The sequence below is a fragment of the Schistocerca gregaria genome, chromosome 3 (genome assembly GCF_023897955.1).
Source record: "Schistocerca gregaria isolate iqSchGreg1 chromosome 3, iqSchGreg1.2, whole genome shotgun sequence".
In the NCBI taxonomy this organism is placed as follows: domain Eukaryota; kingdom Metazoa; phylum Arthropoda; class Insecta; order Orthoptera; family Acrididae; genus Schistocerca; species Schistocerca gregaria.
The window spans coordinates 76,227,314-76,241,190 of NC_064922.1; positions in this window are offsets into that span (position 1 = coordinate 76,227,314).

Genomic DNA, 13,877 nt, shown 5'->3' on the forward strand with positions numbered 1-13,877 from the left:
TTTTCTCCAAAGGATAATGTCTCAAACTGTCTACGCTTTGATCGTTGCCTGGAAGACCAGAAGTAGTTTCCGAAGCACAATTGCAGGCATTCTGTAGTCTGTTGACCTTAAGAGTGTTGATGAAACACAGAAACTGCATCGGGATTGAATACAACTGGCACCATGCTGACTTTTCTCCATGGTTGTAATGTCTCAAACTGTCAACGGTTTGATCGTTACCTGGAAGACCAGTAGTAGTTTCGGAAGCACATCTAAAGGCATTCTGTAATATGTGGACTTTCAGAGTGTCGATGAAACACTGAAATTGCGTCGGGATTGAATACAACAGGCACCATGCGGACTTTTCTTCATGGGAGTGAAGTCTCAAACTGTCTACGCTTTGATTGTTACGTGGAAGACCAGTAGTGGTTTCGGAAGCACATCTAAAGGCATTCTGTAATCTGTGGACCTTCAGAGTGTTGATGAAAAACAGAAATTGCATCGGGGTTGAATACAACAGGCACCATGCGGACTTTTCTCCGCAATTGTAATGTCTCAAACTATCTCCGCTTTGATCGTTCCCTGGAAGACCAGTAGTTGTTTCCGAAGCACATCTGGAGGCATTCTGTAATCTGTGGACCTATAGAATGTTGATGAAACAAAGGAGTTGCATCGGGATTGAATACAACAAGCACCAATCTGTCTTTTCTCCATGGGAGTAATGTCTCAACCTGTCTACACTTTGATCGTTCCCTGGATTACCAGTAGTAGATTCCGAAGTTCATCTGGAAGCATTCTGTAATCTGTGGACCTTCAGAGTATTGATGAAACACAGAAATTGCATCGGGATTGAATACAACAGGCACCATGCGGACATTTCTCCATGGGATTAATGTCTCAACCTGTCTACACTTTGATCCTTCCCTGGATTACCAGTAGTAGATTCCGAAGCTCATCTGGAAGCATTCTGTAATCTGTGGACCTTCAGAGTATTGATGAAACACAGAAATTGCATCGGGATTGAATACAACAGGCACCATGCGGACTTTTCTCTGCGGGTGTAATGTCTCAAACTGTCTCCGCTTTGATCGTTCCCTGGAAGACCAGTAGTTGTTTCCGCAGCACATCTGGAGGTATTCTGTAATATGTGGACCTTCAGAGTGTCGATGAGACAGAGAAATTGCATCGGGATTCAATACCAAAGGCACCATGCGGTCATTTCTCAGCAGGTGTAATGTCTCAAACTGTCTAAGTTTTGAACGTTCCCTGGAAGACCATTTTTAGTTTCCGAAGCACATCTGGAGGCATTCTGTAATATGGGACCTTTAGAGTGTTGATGAAACATAGAAATTACATCGGGTTTGAATATAACAGGCACCAATGCACACTTCTCTCCATGGGAGTATTGTCTCAAACTGTCTACGCTTTGATCGTTCCCTGGAAGACCAGTAGTAGTTTCCGAAGCACATCTCTAGGCATTCTGTAATCTGTGGACCTTCACAGTGTTGATGGAACACAGAAATTGCATCGGGATTGATACAACAGGCACCATGCGGACTTTTCTCCATGGTTGTAATGTCTCAAACTGTCAACGCTTTGATCGTTACCTGGAAGACCAGTAGTAGTTTCCGAAGCACATCTGGAGGCATTCTGTAATCTGTGGACCTTAGAGTGCTGATGAAACAAAGAAATAGCATCGGGATTGAACACAACACGCACCATGCTGACTTTTCTCCATGGCAGTAATGTCTCAAATTGTCTATGCAGTGATAGTTCCCTGGAAGACAAATAGTAGTTTCCGTAGCACATCTCGAGGCATTCTGTAATCTATGGAGCTTCAGAGTGTTGATGAAACTCAGAAATTGAATCGGGATTGAATACAACAAGCACCATTCGGACTTCTCTCCATGGGAGTAATGTCTCAAATTGTTTACACTTTGATCGTTCCCTGGAAGACCAGTAGTAGTTTCCGAAACACCTCTGGAGGCACTCTGTAATCTGTGGATGAAACACAGAAATTGAATTGGGATTGAATACAACAGGCACCATGCTGACTTTTCTCCATAGGAATAATGTCTCAAACTGTCTACGCTTTGATCGTTGCCTGGAAGACCAGAAGTAGTTTCCGAAGCACAACTGCAGGCATTCTGTAATCTGTTGACCTTACGAGTGTTGATGAAACACAGAAACTGCATCGGGATTGAATACAACTGGCACCATGCTGACTTTTCTCCATGGGAGTAATGTCTCAAACTGTCTACGCTTTGATCGATCCCTGGAAGACAAGTAGTAGTTTCGGAAGCATATCTCGAGGTATTCTGTAAGCTGTGGAGCTTCAGAGTGTTGATGAAACTCAGAAATTGCATCGGGATTGAATACAACAAGCACCAATCTGCCTTTTCTCCATGGGAGTAATGTCTCAAACTGTCTACACTTTGATCGTTCCCTGGATGACCAGTAGTAGTTTCCGAAGCACATCTGGAAGCATTCTGTAATCTGTGGACCTTCAGAGTATTGATGAAACACAGAAATTGCATCGGGATTGAATACAACAGGCACCATGCGGACTTCTCTCCGCGTGTGTAATGTCTCAAACTGTCTCCGCTTTGAACGTTCCCTGGAAGACCAGTAGTTGTTTCCGAAGCACATCTGGAGGTATTCTGTAATATGTGGACCTTCAGAGTGTCGATGAGACAGAGAAATTGCATCGGGATTCAATACCAAAGGCACCATTCGGACTTTTCTCCGCAGGTGTAATGTCTCAAACTATCTCGGCTTTGATCGTTCCCTGGAAGACCAGTAGTTGTTTTCGAAGCACATCTGGAGACATTCTGTAATCTGTGGACCTTTAGAATGTTGATGAAATAAAGGAGTTGCATCGGGATTGAATACAACACGCACCATGCTGACTTTTCTAGATGGTAGTAATGTCTCAAATTGTCTACGCTTTGATCGTTCCCTGGATGGCCAGTAGTAGTTTCCGAAGCACATCTCTAGGCATACTGTAAACTGTGGACCTTCACAGTGTTGATGGAACACAGAAATTGCATCGGGATTGAATACAACAGGCACCATGCGGACTTTTCTCCATGGTTGTAATGTCTCAAACTTTCAACGCTTAGATCGTTACCTGGAAGACCAGTAGTAGTTTCGGAAGCACATCTAAAGGCATTCTGTAATCTGTGGACCTTCAGAGTGTTGATGAAACACAGATATTGCATCGGGGTTGAATACAACAGACACCATGCGGACTTTTCTCCATGGGAGTCATGTCTCAAACTGTCTACACTTTGATCGTTCCCTGGATGACCAGTAGTAGTTTCCGAAGCACATCTGGAAGCATTCTGTAATCTGTGGACATTCAGAGTATTGATGAAACACAAAAATTGCATCGGGATTGAATACAACAGGCACCATGAGGACTTTTCTCTGCGGGTGTAATGTGTCAAACTGTCTCCGCTTTGATCGTTCCCTGGAAGACAAGTAGTTGTGTCCGAAGCACAACTGGAGGCATTCTGTAATTTGTGGACCTTTAGAGTGTTGATGAAACACAGAAATTGCATCGGGATTGAATACAACAAGCACCATGCTGACTTTTCTCCATGGGAGTAATGTCTCAAACTGTCTACACTTTGATCGTTGCCTGGATGACCAGTAGTAGTTTCCGAAGCACATCTGGAGGCATTCTGTAATATGGGACCTTCAGAGTGTTGATGAAACACAGATATTGCATCGGCATTGAATACAACAGGCACCATGCGGACTTTTCTCCATGGGAGTAATGTCTCAAACTGTCTACAATATAATCGTTCTCTGGATGACCAGTAGTAGTTTCCTAAGCACATCTGGAAGCATTCTGTAATCTGTGGACTTTCAGAGTATTGATGAAACACAAAAATTGCATCGGGATTGAATACAACAATCACCATGAGGACTTTTCTCCGCGGGTGTAATGTCTCAAACTGTCTCCGATTTGATCGTTCCCTGGAAGACCAGTAGTTGTTTCCGAAGCACATCTGGAGGCATTCTGTAATCTGTGGACCTTTAGAGTGTTGATGAAACACAGAAATTGCGTCGGGATTGAATACAACAAGCACCATGCTGAATTTTCTCCATGGGTGAAATGTATCAAACTGTCTACGCTTTGTTCGTTCAATGGAAGACCAGTAGTAGTTTCCGAAGCACAACTGGATGCATTCAGTAATATGGGACCTTTAGAGTGTTGATGAAACACAGAAGTTGCATCGGGTTTGAATATAACAGGCACCGTCCGGACTTCTCTCCATGGAAGTAATGTCTCAAACTGTCTACGCTTTGATCGTTCCCTGGAAGACTAGTAGTAGTTTCCGAAGCACAACTGGAGGCATTCTGTAATATGGGACCTTTAGAGTGTTGATAAAACACAGAAATTGCATCAGGTATTAATACAACAGGCACCATGCGGACTTTTCTCCATGGGAGTCATGTCTCAAACTATCCACGCTTTGATAGTTGCCTGGATGACCAGTGGTAGTTTCCGAAGCACATCTGGAAGCATTCTGTAATCTGTGGACCTTCAGCGTATTAAAGAAACACAGAAATTGCATCGGGATGGAATACAACAGGCACGATGAGGACTTTTCTCCGCAGGTGTAATGTCTCAAGCTATCTCCGCTTTGATCGTTCCTTGGAACACCAGTAGTTGTTTCCGAAGCACATCTGGAGGCATTCTGTAATCTGTGGACCTTTACAATGTTGATGAAACAAAGAAGTTGCATCGGGATTGAATACAACACGCACCATACTGACTTTATTCCATGGTAGTAATGTCTCTAATTGTTCCCTGGAAGGCCAGTAGTAGTTTCCGAAGGACATCTGGAGGCTTTCTGTAATCTGTGGACCTTTAGAGTGTTGATGAAACACAGAAATTGCATCGGGAATTGAATACAACAGGCACCATGCGGACTTTTCTCCATGGGAGTAATGTCTGAAACTGTCTACGCTTTGATCGTTCACTGGAAGACCAAAGACCAGTAAGAGATTCCGAAGCACATCTAGAGATATTCAGTAATCTTTGGACGTTTAGAGTGTTGATGAAACTTAGAAATTGCATCGGGATTGAATACAACGTGCACCATGCTGACTTTTCTCCATGGGAGTAATGTCTCAAATTGTCTACGATTTGATCGTTCCCTGGAAGACCAGTACTAGTTTCCGAAGCACAACTGGAGGCATTCTGTAGTCTGTGGACCTTCAGAATGTTGATGAAATGAAGAGGTTGCATCGGGATTGAATACAACCCGCACCATGCCGACTTTTCTCAATGGTAGTAATGTCTCAAACTGTCTACGCTTTGATCGTTTCCTGGAAGACCAGTAGTAGTGTCCGAAGCACATCTGGAGGCATTCTGTAATGTGTGGACCTTTAAAGAGTTGATGAAACACAGATATTGCATCGGGTTTGAATACAACAGGCACCATGCTGACTTTTCTCCATTGGAGTAATGTCTCAAACTGTCTACGCTTTGATCGTTACCTGGAAGACCAGTTGTAGCTTCGGAAGCACATCTAAAGTCATTCTTTAATCTGTGAACCTTCAGAGTGTTGATGAAACACAGATACTGCATCGGGATTGAATACATCAGACACCATGCGGACTTTTCTCCATATGAGTAATGTCTCAAACTATCTACGCTTTGATCGTTGCCTGGATGACCAGTAGTAATTTCCGAAAAACATCTAGAAGCATTCTGTAATCTGTGGACCTTCAGAGTATTGATGAAACACAGAAATTACATCGGGATTGAATACAACAGGCGCCATGTTGACTTTTCTAGATGGTAGTAATTTCTCATATTGTCTACGCTTTGATCGTTCCCTGGAATGCCAGTAGTAGTTTCCGAAGCACATCTGGAGGCATTCTGTAATCTGTGGACCTTCACAGTGTTGATGGAACGCAGAAATTGAATCGGGATTGATACAACAGGCACCATGCTGACTTTTCTCCATGGGGGTAATGTCTCAAACTGTCTACGCTTTGATTGTTACCTGGAAGACCAGTAGCAGTTTCGGAAGCACATCTAAAGGCATTCTGTAATCTGTGGACCTTCAGAGTGTTGATGAAACACAGATATTGCATCGGGATTGAATACAACAGGCACCATGCGGACTTTTCTCCATGGGAGTAATGTCCCAAACTGTCTACACTTTGATCGTTCCCTGGAAGACCAGTAGTTGTTTCCGAAGCACATCTGGAGGCGTTCTATAATCTGTGGACCTTTAGAGTGTTGATGAAACACAGAAATGGCATTGGGATTGAATACAACAAGCACCATGCTGACTTTTCTCCATGGGTGTAATGTCTCAAACTGTCTACGCTTTGTTCGTTCAATGGAAGATCAGTAGTAGTTTCCATAGCACAACTGGAGGCATTCTGTAATATGAGACCTCTACAGTGTTGATGAAACACAGATACTGCATCGGGATTGAATACAACAGACACCATGCGGACTTTTCTCCATGGGAGTAATGTCTCAAACTATCCACGCTTTGATCGTTGCCTGGATGACCAGTAGTAGTTTCCGAAGCATATCTGGAAGCAATCTGTAATCTGTGGACCTTCAGACTATTGATGAAACACAGAAATTGCATCGGGATTGAATACAACAAGCACCATGCTGACTTTTCTCCATGGTAGTAATGTCTCAATATGTTCCCTGGAAGGCCAGTAGTAGTTTCCGAAGCACATCTGGAGGCATTCTGTAATCTGTGGACCTTCACAGTGTTGATGGAACACAGAAATTGCATCGGGATTGATACAACAGGCACCATGCGGACTTCTCTCCATGGGGGTAATGTCTCAAACTGTCTACGCTTTGATCGTTACCTGGAAGACCAGTAGTAGTTTCGGAAGCACATCTAAAGGGATTCTGTAATCTGTGGACCTTCAGAGTATTGATGAAACGCAGATATTGCATCGGGATTGAATACAACTGGCACCATGCGGACTTTTCTCCATGGGAGTAATGTCTCAAAGTGTCTACGCTTTGATCGTTCCCAGGAAGACCAGTAGTAGTTTTCGAAGCGCATCTGGATGCATTCTGTGATCTGTGGACCTGTAGAGTGTAGATGAAACACAGAAATTGCATCGGGTTTGAATATAACATTCACCGTGCGGACTTCTCTCCATGGAAGTAATGTCTCAAACTGTCTACGCTTTGGTCGTTCCCTGAAAGACCAGTAGTAGTTTCCGAGGCACAACTGGAGGCATTCTGTAATATGGGACCTTTAGAGTGTTGATGAAACACAGAAATTGCATCAGGTATTAATACAACAGGCACCATGCGGACTTTTCTCCATGGGAGTCATGTCTCAAACTATCCACGCTTTGATAGTTGCCTGGATGACCAGTAGTAGTTTCCGAAGCACATCTGGAAGCATTCTGTAATCTGTGGACCTTCAGTGTATTGATGAAACACAGAAATTGCATCGGGATGGAATACAACAATCACCATGAGGACTTTTCTCCGCGGGTGTAATGTCTCAAACTGTCTCCGACTAGATCGTTCCCTGGAAGACCAGTAGGTGTTTCCGAAGCACATCTGGAGGCATTCTGTAATCTGTGGACCTTTAGAGTGTTGATGAAACACAGAATATTGCGTCGGGATTGAATACAACAAGCACCATGCTGAATTTTCTCCATGGGTGAAATGTATCAAACTGTCTACGCTTTGTTCGTTCAATGGAAGACCAGTAGTAGTTTCCGAAGCACAACTGGATGCATTCTGTAATATGGGACCTTTAGAGTGTTGATGAAACAGAGAAGTTGCATCGGGTTTGAATATAACAGGCACCGTCCGGACTTCTCTCCATGGAAGTAATGTCTCAAACTGTCTACGCTTTGATCGTTCCCTGGAAGACTAGTAGTAGTTTCCGAAGCACAACTGGAGGCATTCTGTAATATTGGACCTTTAGAGTGTTGATAAAACACAGAAATTGCATCAGGTATTAATACAACAGGCACCATGCGGACTTTTCTCCATGGGAGTCATGTCTCAAACTATCCACGCTTTGATAGTTGCCTGGATGACCAGTAGTAGTTTCCGAAGCACATCTGGAAGCATTCTGTAATCTGTGGACCTTCAGTGTATTGATGAAACACAGAAATTGCATCGGGATGGAATACAACAGGCACCATGAGGACTTTTCTCCGCAGGTGTAATGTCTCAAGCTATCTCCGCTTTGATCGTTCCTTGGAACACCAGTAGTTGTTTCCGAAGCACATCTGGAGGCATTCTGTAATCTGTGGACCTTTACAATGTTGATGAAACAAAGAAGTTGCATCGGGATTGAATACAACACGCACCATACTGACTTTTTTCCATGGTAGTAATGTCTCTAATTGTTCCCTGGAAGGCCAGTAGTAGTTTCCGAAGGACATCTGGAGGCTTTCTGTAATCTGTGGACCTTTAGAGTGTTGATGAAACACAGAAATTGCATCGGGAATTGAATACAACAGGCACCATGCGGACTTTTCTCCATGGGAGTAATGTCTGAAACTGTCTACGCTTTGATCGTTCACTGGAAGACCAAAGACCAGTAAGAGTTTCCGAAGCACATCTAGAGATATTCAGTAATCTTTGGACGTTTAGAGTGTTGATGAAACTTAGAAATTGCATCGGGATTGAATACAACGTGCACCATGCTGACTTTTCTCCATGGGAGAAATGTCTCAAATTGTCTACGCTTTGATCGTTCCCTGGAAGACCAGTACTAGTTTCCGAAGCACAACTGGAGGCATTCTGTAGTCTGTGGACCTTCAGAATGTTGATAAAACGAAGAGGTTGCATCGGGATTGAATACAACACGCACCATACCAACTTTTCTCAATGGTAGTAATGTCTCAAATTGTCTACGCTTTGATCGTTCCCTGGAAGACCAGTAGTAGTTTCCGAAGCACATCTGGAGGCATTCTGTAATGTGTGGACCTTTAAAGAGTTGATGAAACACAGATATTGCATCGGGATTGAATACAACAGGCACCATGCTGACTTTTCTCCATTGGAGTAATGTCTCAAACTGTCTACGCTTTGATCGTTACCTGGAAGACCAGTTGTAGCTTCGGAAGCACATCTAAAGTCATTCTTTAATCTGTGAACCTTCAGAGTGTTGATGAAACACAGATACTGCATCGGGATTGAATACAACAGACACCATGCGGACTTTTCTCCATATGAGTAATGTCTCAAACTATCTACGCTTTGATCGTTGCCTGGATGACCAGTAATAATTTCCGAAAAACATCTAGAAGCATTCTGTAATCTGTGGACCTTCAGAGTATTGATGAAACACAGAAATTACATCGGGATTGAATACAACAGGCACCATGCTGACTTTTCTAGATTTTAGTAATGTCTCATATTGTCTACGCTTTGATCGTTCCCTGGAATGCCAGTAGTAGTTTCCGAAGCACATCTGGAGGCATTCTGTAATCTGTGGACCTTCACAGTGTTGATGGAACGCAGAAATTGCATCGGGATTAATACAACAGGCACCATGCTGACTTTTCTCCATGGGGGTAAAGTCTCAAACTGTCTACGCTTTGATTGTTACCTGGAACACCAGTAGTAGTTTCGGAAGCACATCTAAAGGCATTCTGTAATCTGTGGACCTTCAGAGTGTTGATGAAACACAGATATTGCATCGGGATTGAATACAACAGGCACCATGCGGACTTTTCTCCATGGGAGTAATGTCCCAAACTGTCTACACTTTGATCGTTCCCTGGAAGACCAGTAGTTGTTTCCGAAGCACATCTGGAGGCGTTCTATAATCTGTGGACCTTTAGAGTTTTGATGAAACACAGAAATGGCATCGGGATTGAATACAATAAGCACCATGCTGACTTTTCTCCATGGATGTAATGTCTCAAACTGTCTACGCTTTGTTCGTTCAATGGAAGGTCAGTAGTAGTTTCCATAGCACAACTGGAGGCATTCTGTAATATGAGACCTTTACAGTGTTGATGAAACACAGATACTGCATCGGGATTGAATACGACAGACACCATGCGGACTTTTCTCCATGGGAGTAATGTCTGAAACTGTCTACGCTTTGATCGTTCACTGGAAGACCAAAGACCAGTAAGAGATTCCGAAGCACATCTAGAGATATTCAGTAATCTTTGGACGTTTAGAGTGTTGATGAAACTTAGAAATTGCATCGGGATTGAATACAACGTGCACCATGCTGACTTTTCTCCATGGGAGTAATGTCTCAAATTGTCTACGATTTGATCGTTCCCTGGAAGACCAGTACTAGTTTCCGAAGCACAACTGGAGGCATTCTGTAGTCTGTGGACCTTCAGAATGTTGATGAAATGAAGAGGTTGCATCGGGATTGAATACAACCCGCACCATGCCGACTTTTCTCAATGGTAGTAATGTCTCAAACTGTCTACGCTTTGATCGTTCCCTGGAAGACCAGTAGTAGTGTCCGAAGCACATCTGGAGGCATTCTGTAATGTGTGGACCTTTAAAGAGTTGATGAAACACAGATATTGCATCGGGTTTGAATACAACAGGCACCATGCTGACTTTTCTCCATTGGAGTAATGTCTCAAACTGTCTACGCTTTGATCGTTACCTGGAAGACCAGTTGTAGCTTCGGAAGCACATCTAAAGTCATTCTTTAATCTGTGAACCTTCAGAGTGTTGATGAAACACAGATACTGCATCGGGATTGAATACATCAGACACCATGCGGACTTTTCTCCATATGAGTAATGTCTCAAACTATCTACGCTTTGATCGTTGCCTGGATGACCAGTAGTAATTTCCGAAAAACATCTAGAAGCATTCTGTAATCTGTGGACCTTCAGAGTATTGATGAAACACAGAAATTACATCGGGATTGAATACAACAGGCGCCATGTTGACTTTTCTAGATGGTAGTAATTTCTCATATTGTCTACGCTTTGATCGTTCCCTGGAATGCCAGTAGTAGTTTCCGAAGCACATCTGGAGGCATTCTGTAATCTGTGGACCTTCACAGTGTTGATGGAACGCAGAAATTGAATCGGGATTGATACAACAGGCACCATGCTGACTTTTCTCCATGGGGGTAATGTCTCAAACTGTCTACGCTTTGATTGTTACCTGGAAGACCAGTAGCAGTTTCGGAAGCACATCTAAAGGCATTCTGTAATCTGTGGACCTTCAGAGTGTTGATGAAACACAGATATTGCATCGGGATTGAATACAACAGGCACCATGCGGACTTTTCTCCATGGGAGTAATGTCCCAAACTGTCTACACTTTGATCGTTCCCTGGAAGACCAGTAGTTGTTTCCGAAGCACATCTGGAGGCGTTCTATAATCTGTGGACCTTTAGAGTGTTGATGAAACACAGAAATGGCATTGGGATTGAATACAACAAGCACCATGCTGACTTTTCTCCATGGGTGTAATGTCTCAAACTGTCTACGCTTTGTTCGTTCAATGGAAGATCAGTAGTAGTTTCCATAGCACAACTGGAGGCATTCTGTAATATGAGACCTCTACAGTGTTGATGAAACACAGATACTGCATCGGGATTGAATACAACAGACACCATGCGGACTTTTCTCCATGGGAGTAATGTCTCAAACTATCCACGCTTTGATCGTTGCCTGGATGACCAGTAGTAGTTTCCGAAGCATATCTGGAAGCAATCTGTAATCTGTGGACCTTCAGACTATTGATGAAACACAGAAATTGCATCGGGATTGAATACAACAAGCACCATGCTGACTTTTCTCCATGGTAGTAATGTCTCAATATGTTCCCTGGAAGGCCAGTAGTAGTTTCCGAAGCACATCTGGAGGCATTCTGTAATCTGTGGACCTTCACAGTGTTGATGGAACACAGAAATTGCATCGGGATTGATACAACAGGCACCATGCGGACTTCTCTCCATGGGGGTAATGTCTCAAACTGTCTACGCTTTGATCGTTACCTGGAAGACCAGTAGTAGTTTCGGAAGCACATCTAAAGGGATTCTGTAATCTGTGGACCTTCAGAGTATTGATGAAACGCAGATATTGCATCGGGATTGAATACAACTGGCACCATGCGGACTTTTCTCCATGGGAGTAATGTCTCAAAGTGTCTACGCTTTGATCGTTCCCTGGAAGACCAGTAGTAGTTTTCGAAGCGCATCTGGATGCATTCTGTGATCTGTGGACCTGTAGAGTGTAGATGAAACACAGAAATTGCATCGGGTTTGAATATAACATTCACCGTGCGGACTTCTCTCCATGGAAGTAATGTCTCAAACTGTCTACGCTTTGGTCGTTCCCTGAAAGACCAGTAGTAGTTTCCGAGGCACAACTGGAGGCATTCTGTAATATGGGACCTTTAGAGTGTTGATGAAACACAGAAATTGCATCAGGTATTAATACAACAGGCACCATGCGGACTTTTCTCCATGGGAGTCATGTCTCAAACTATCCACGCTTTGATAGTTGCCTGGATGACCAGTAGTAGTTTCCGAAGCACATCTGGAAGGATTCTGTAATCTGTGGACCTTCAGTGTATTGATGAAACACAGAAATTGCATCGGGATGGAATACAACAATCACCATGAGGACTTTTCTCCGCGGGTGTAATGTCTCAAACTGTCTCCGACTAGATCGTTCCCTGGAAGACCAGTAGGTGTTTCCGAAGCACATCTGGAGGCATTCTGTAATCTGTGGACCTTTAGAGTGTTGATGAAACACAGAATATTGCGTCGGGATTGAATACAACAAGCACCATGCTGAATTTTCTCCATGGGTGAAATGTATCAAACTGTCTACGCTTTGTTCGTTCAATGGAAGACCAGTAGTAGTTTCCGAAGCACAACTGGATGCATTCTGTAATATGGGACCTTTAGAGTGTTGATGAAACAGAGAAGTTGCATCGGGTTTGAATATAACAGGCACCGTCCGGACTTCTCTCCATGGAAGTAATGTCTCAAACTGTCTACGCTTTGATCGTTCCCTGGAAGACTAGTAGTAGTTTCCGAAGCACAACTGGAGGCATTCTGTAATATTGGACCTTTAGAGTGTTGATAAAACACAGAAATTGCATCAGGTATTAATACAACAGGCACCATGCGGACTTTTCTCCATGGGAGTCATGTCTCAAACTATCCACGCTTTGATAGTTGCCTGGATGACCAGTAGTAGTTTCCGAAGCACATCTGGAAGCATTCTGTAATCTGTGGACCTTCAGTGTATTGATGAAACACAGAAATTGCATCGGGATGGAATACAACAGGCACCATGAGGACTTTTCTCCGCAGGTGTAATGTCTCAAGCTATCTCCGCTTTGATCGTTCCTTGGAACACCAGTAGTTGTTTCCGAAGCACATCTGGAGGCATTCTGTAATCTGTGGACCTTTACAATGTTGATGAAACAAAGAAGTTGCATCGGGATTGAATACAACACGCACCATACTGACTTTTTTCCATGGTAGTAATGTCTCTAATTGTTCCCTGGAAGGCCAGTAGTAGTTTCCGAAGGACATCTGGAGGCTTTCTGTAATCTGTGGACCTTTAGAGTGTTGATGAAACACAGAAATTGCATCGGGAATTGAATACAACAGGCACCATGCGGACTTTTCTCCATGGGAGTAATGTCTGAAACTGTCTACGCTTTGATCGTTCACTGGAAGACCAAAGACCAGTAAGAGTTTCCGAAGCACATCTAGAGATATTCAGTAATCTTTGGACGTTTAGAGTGTTGATGAAACTTAGAAATTGCATCGGGATTGAATACAACGTGCACCATGCTGACTTTTCTCCATGGGAGTAATGTCTCAAATTGTCTACGCTTTGATCGTTCCCTGGAAGACCAGTACTAGTTTCCGAAGCACAACTGGAGGCATTCTGTAGTCTGT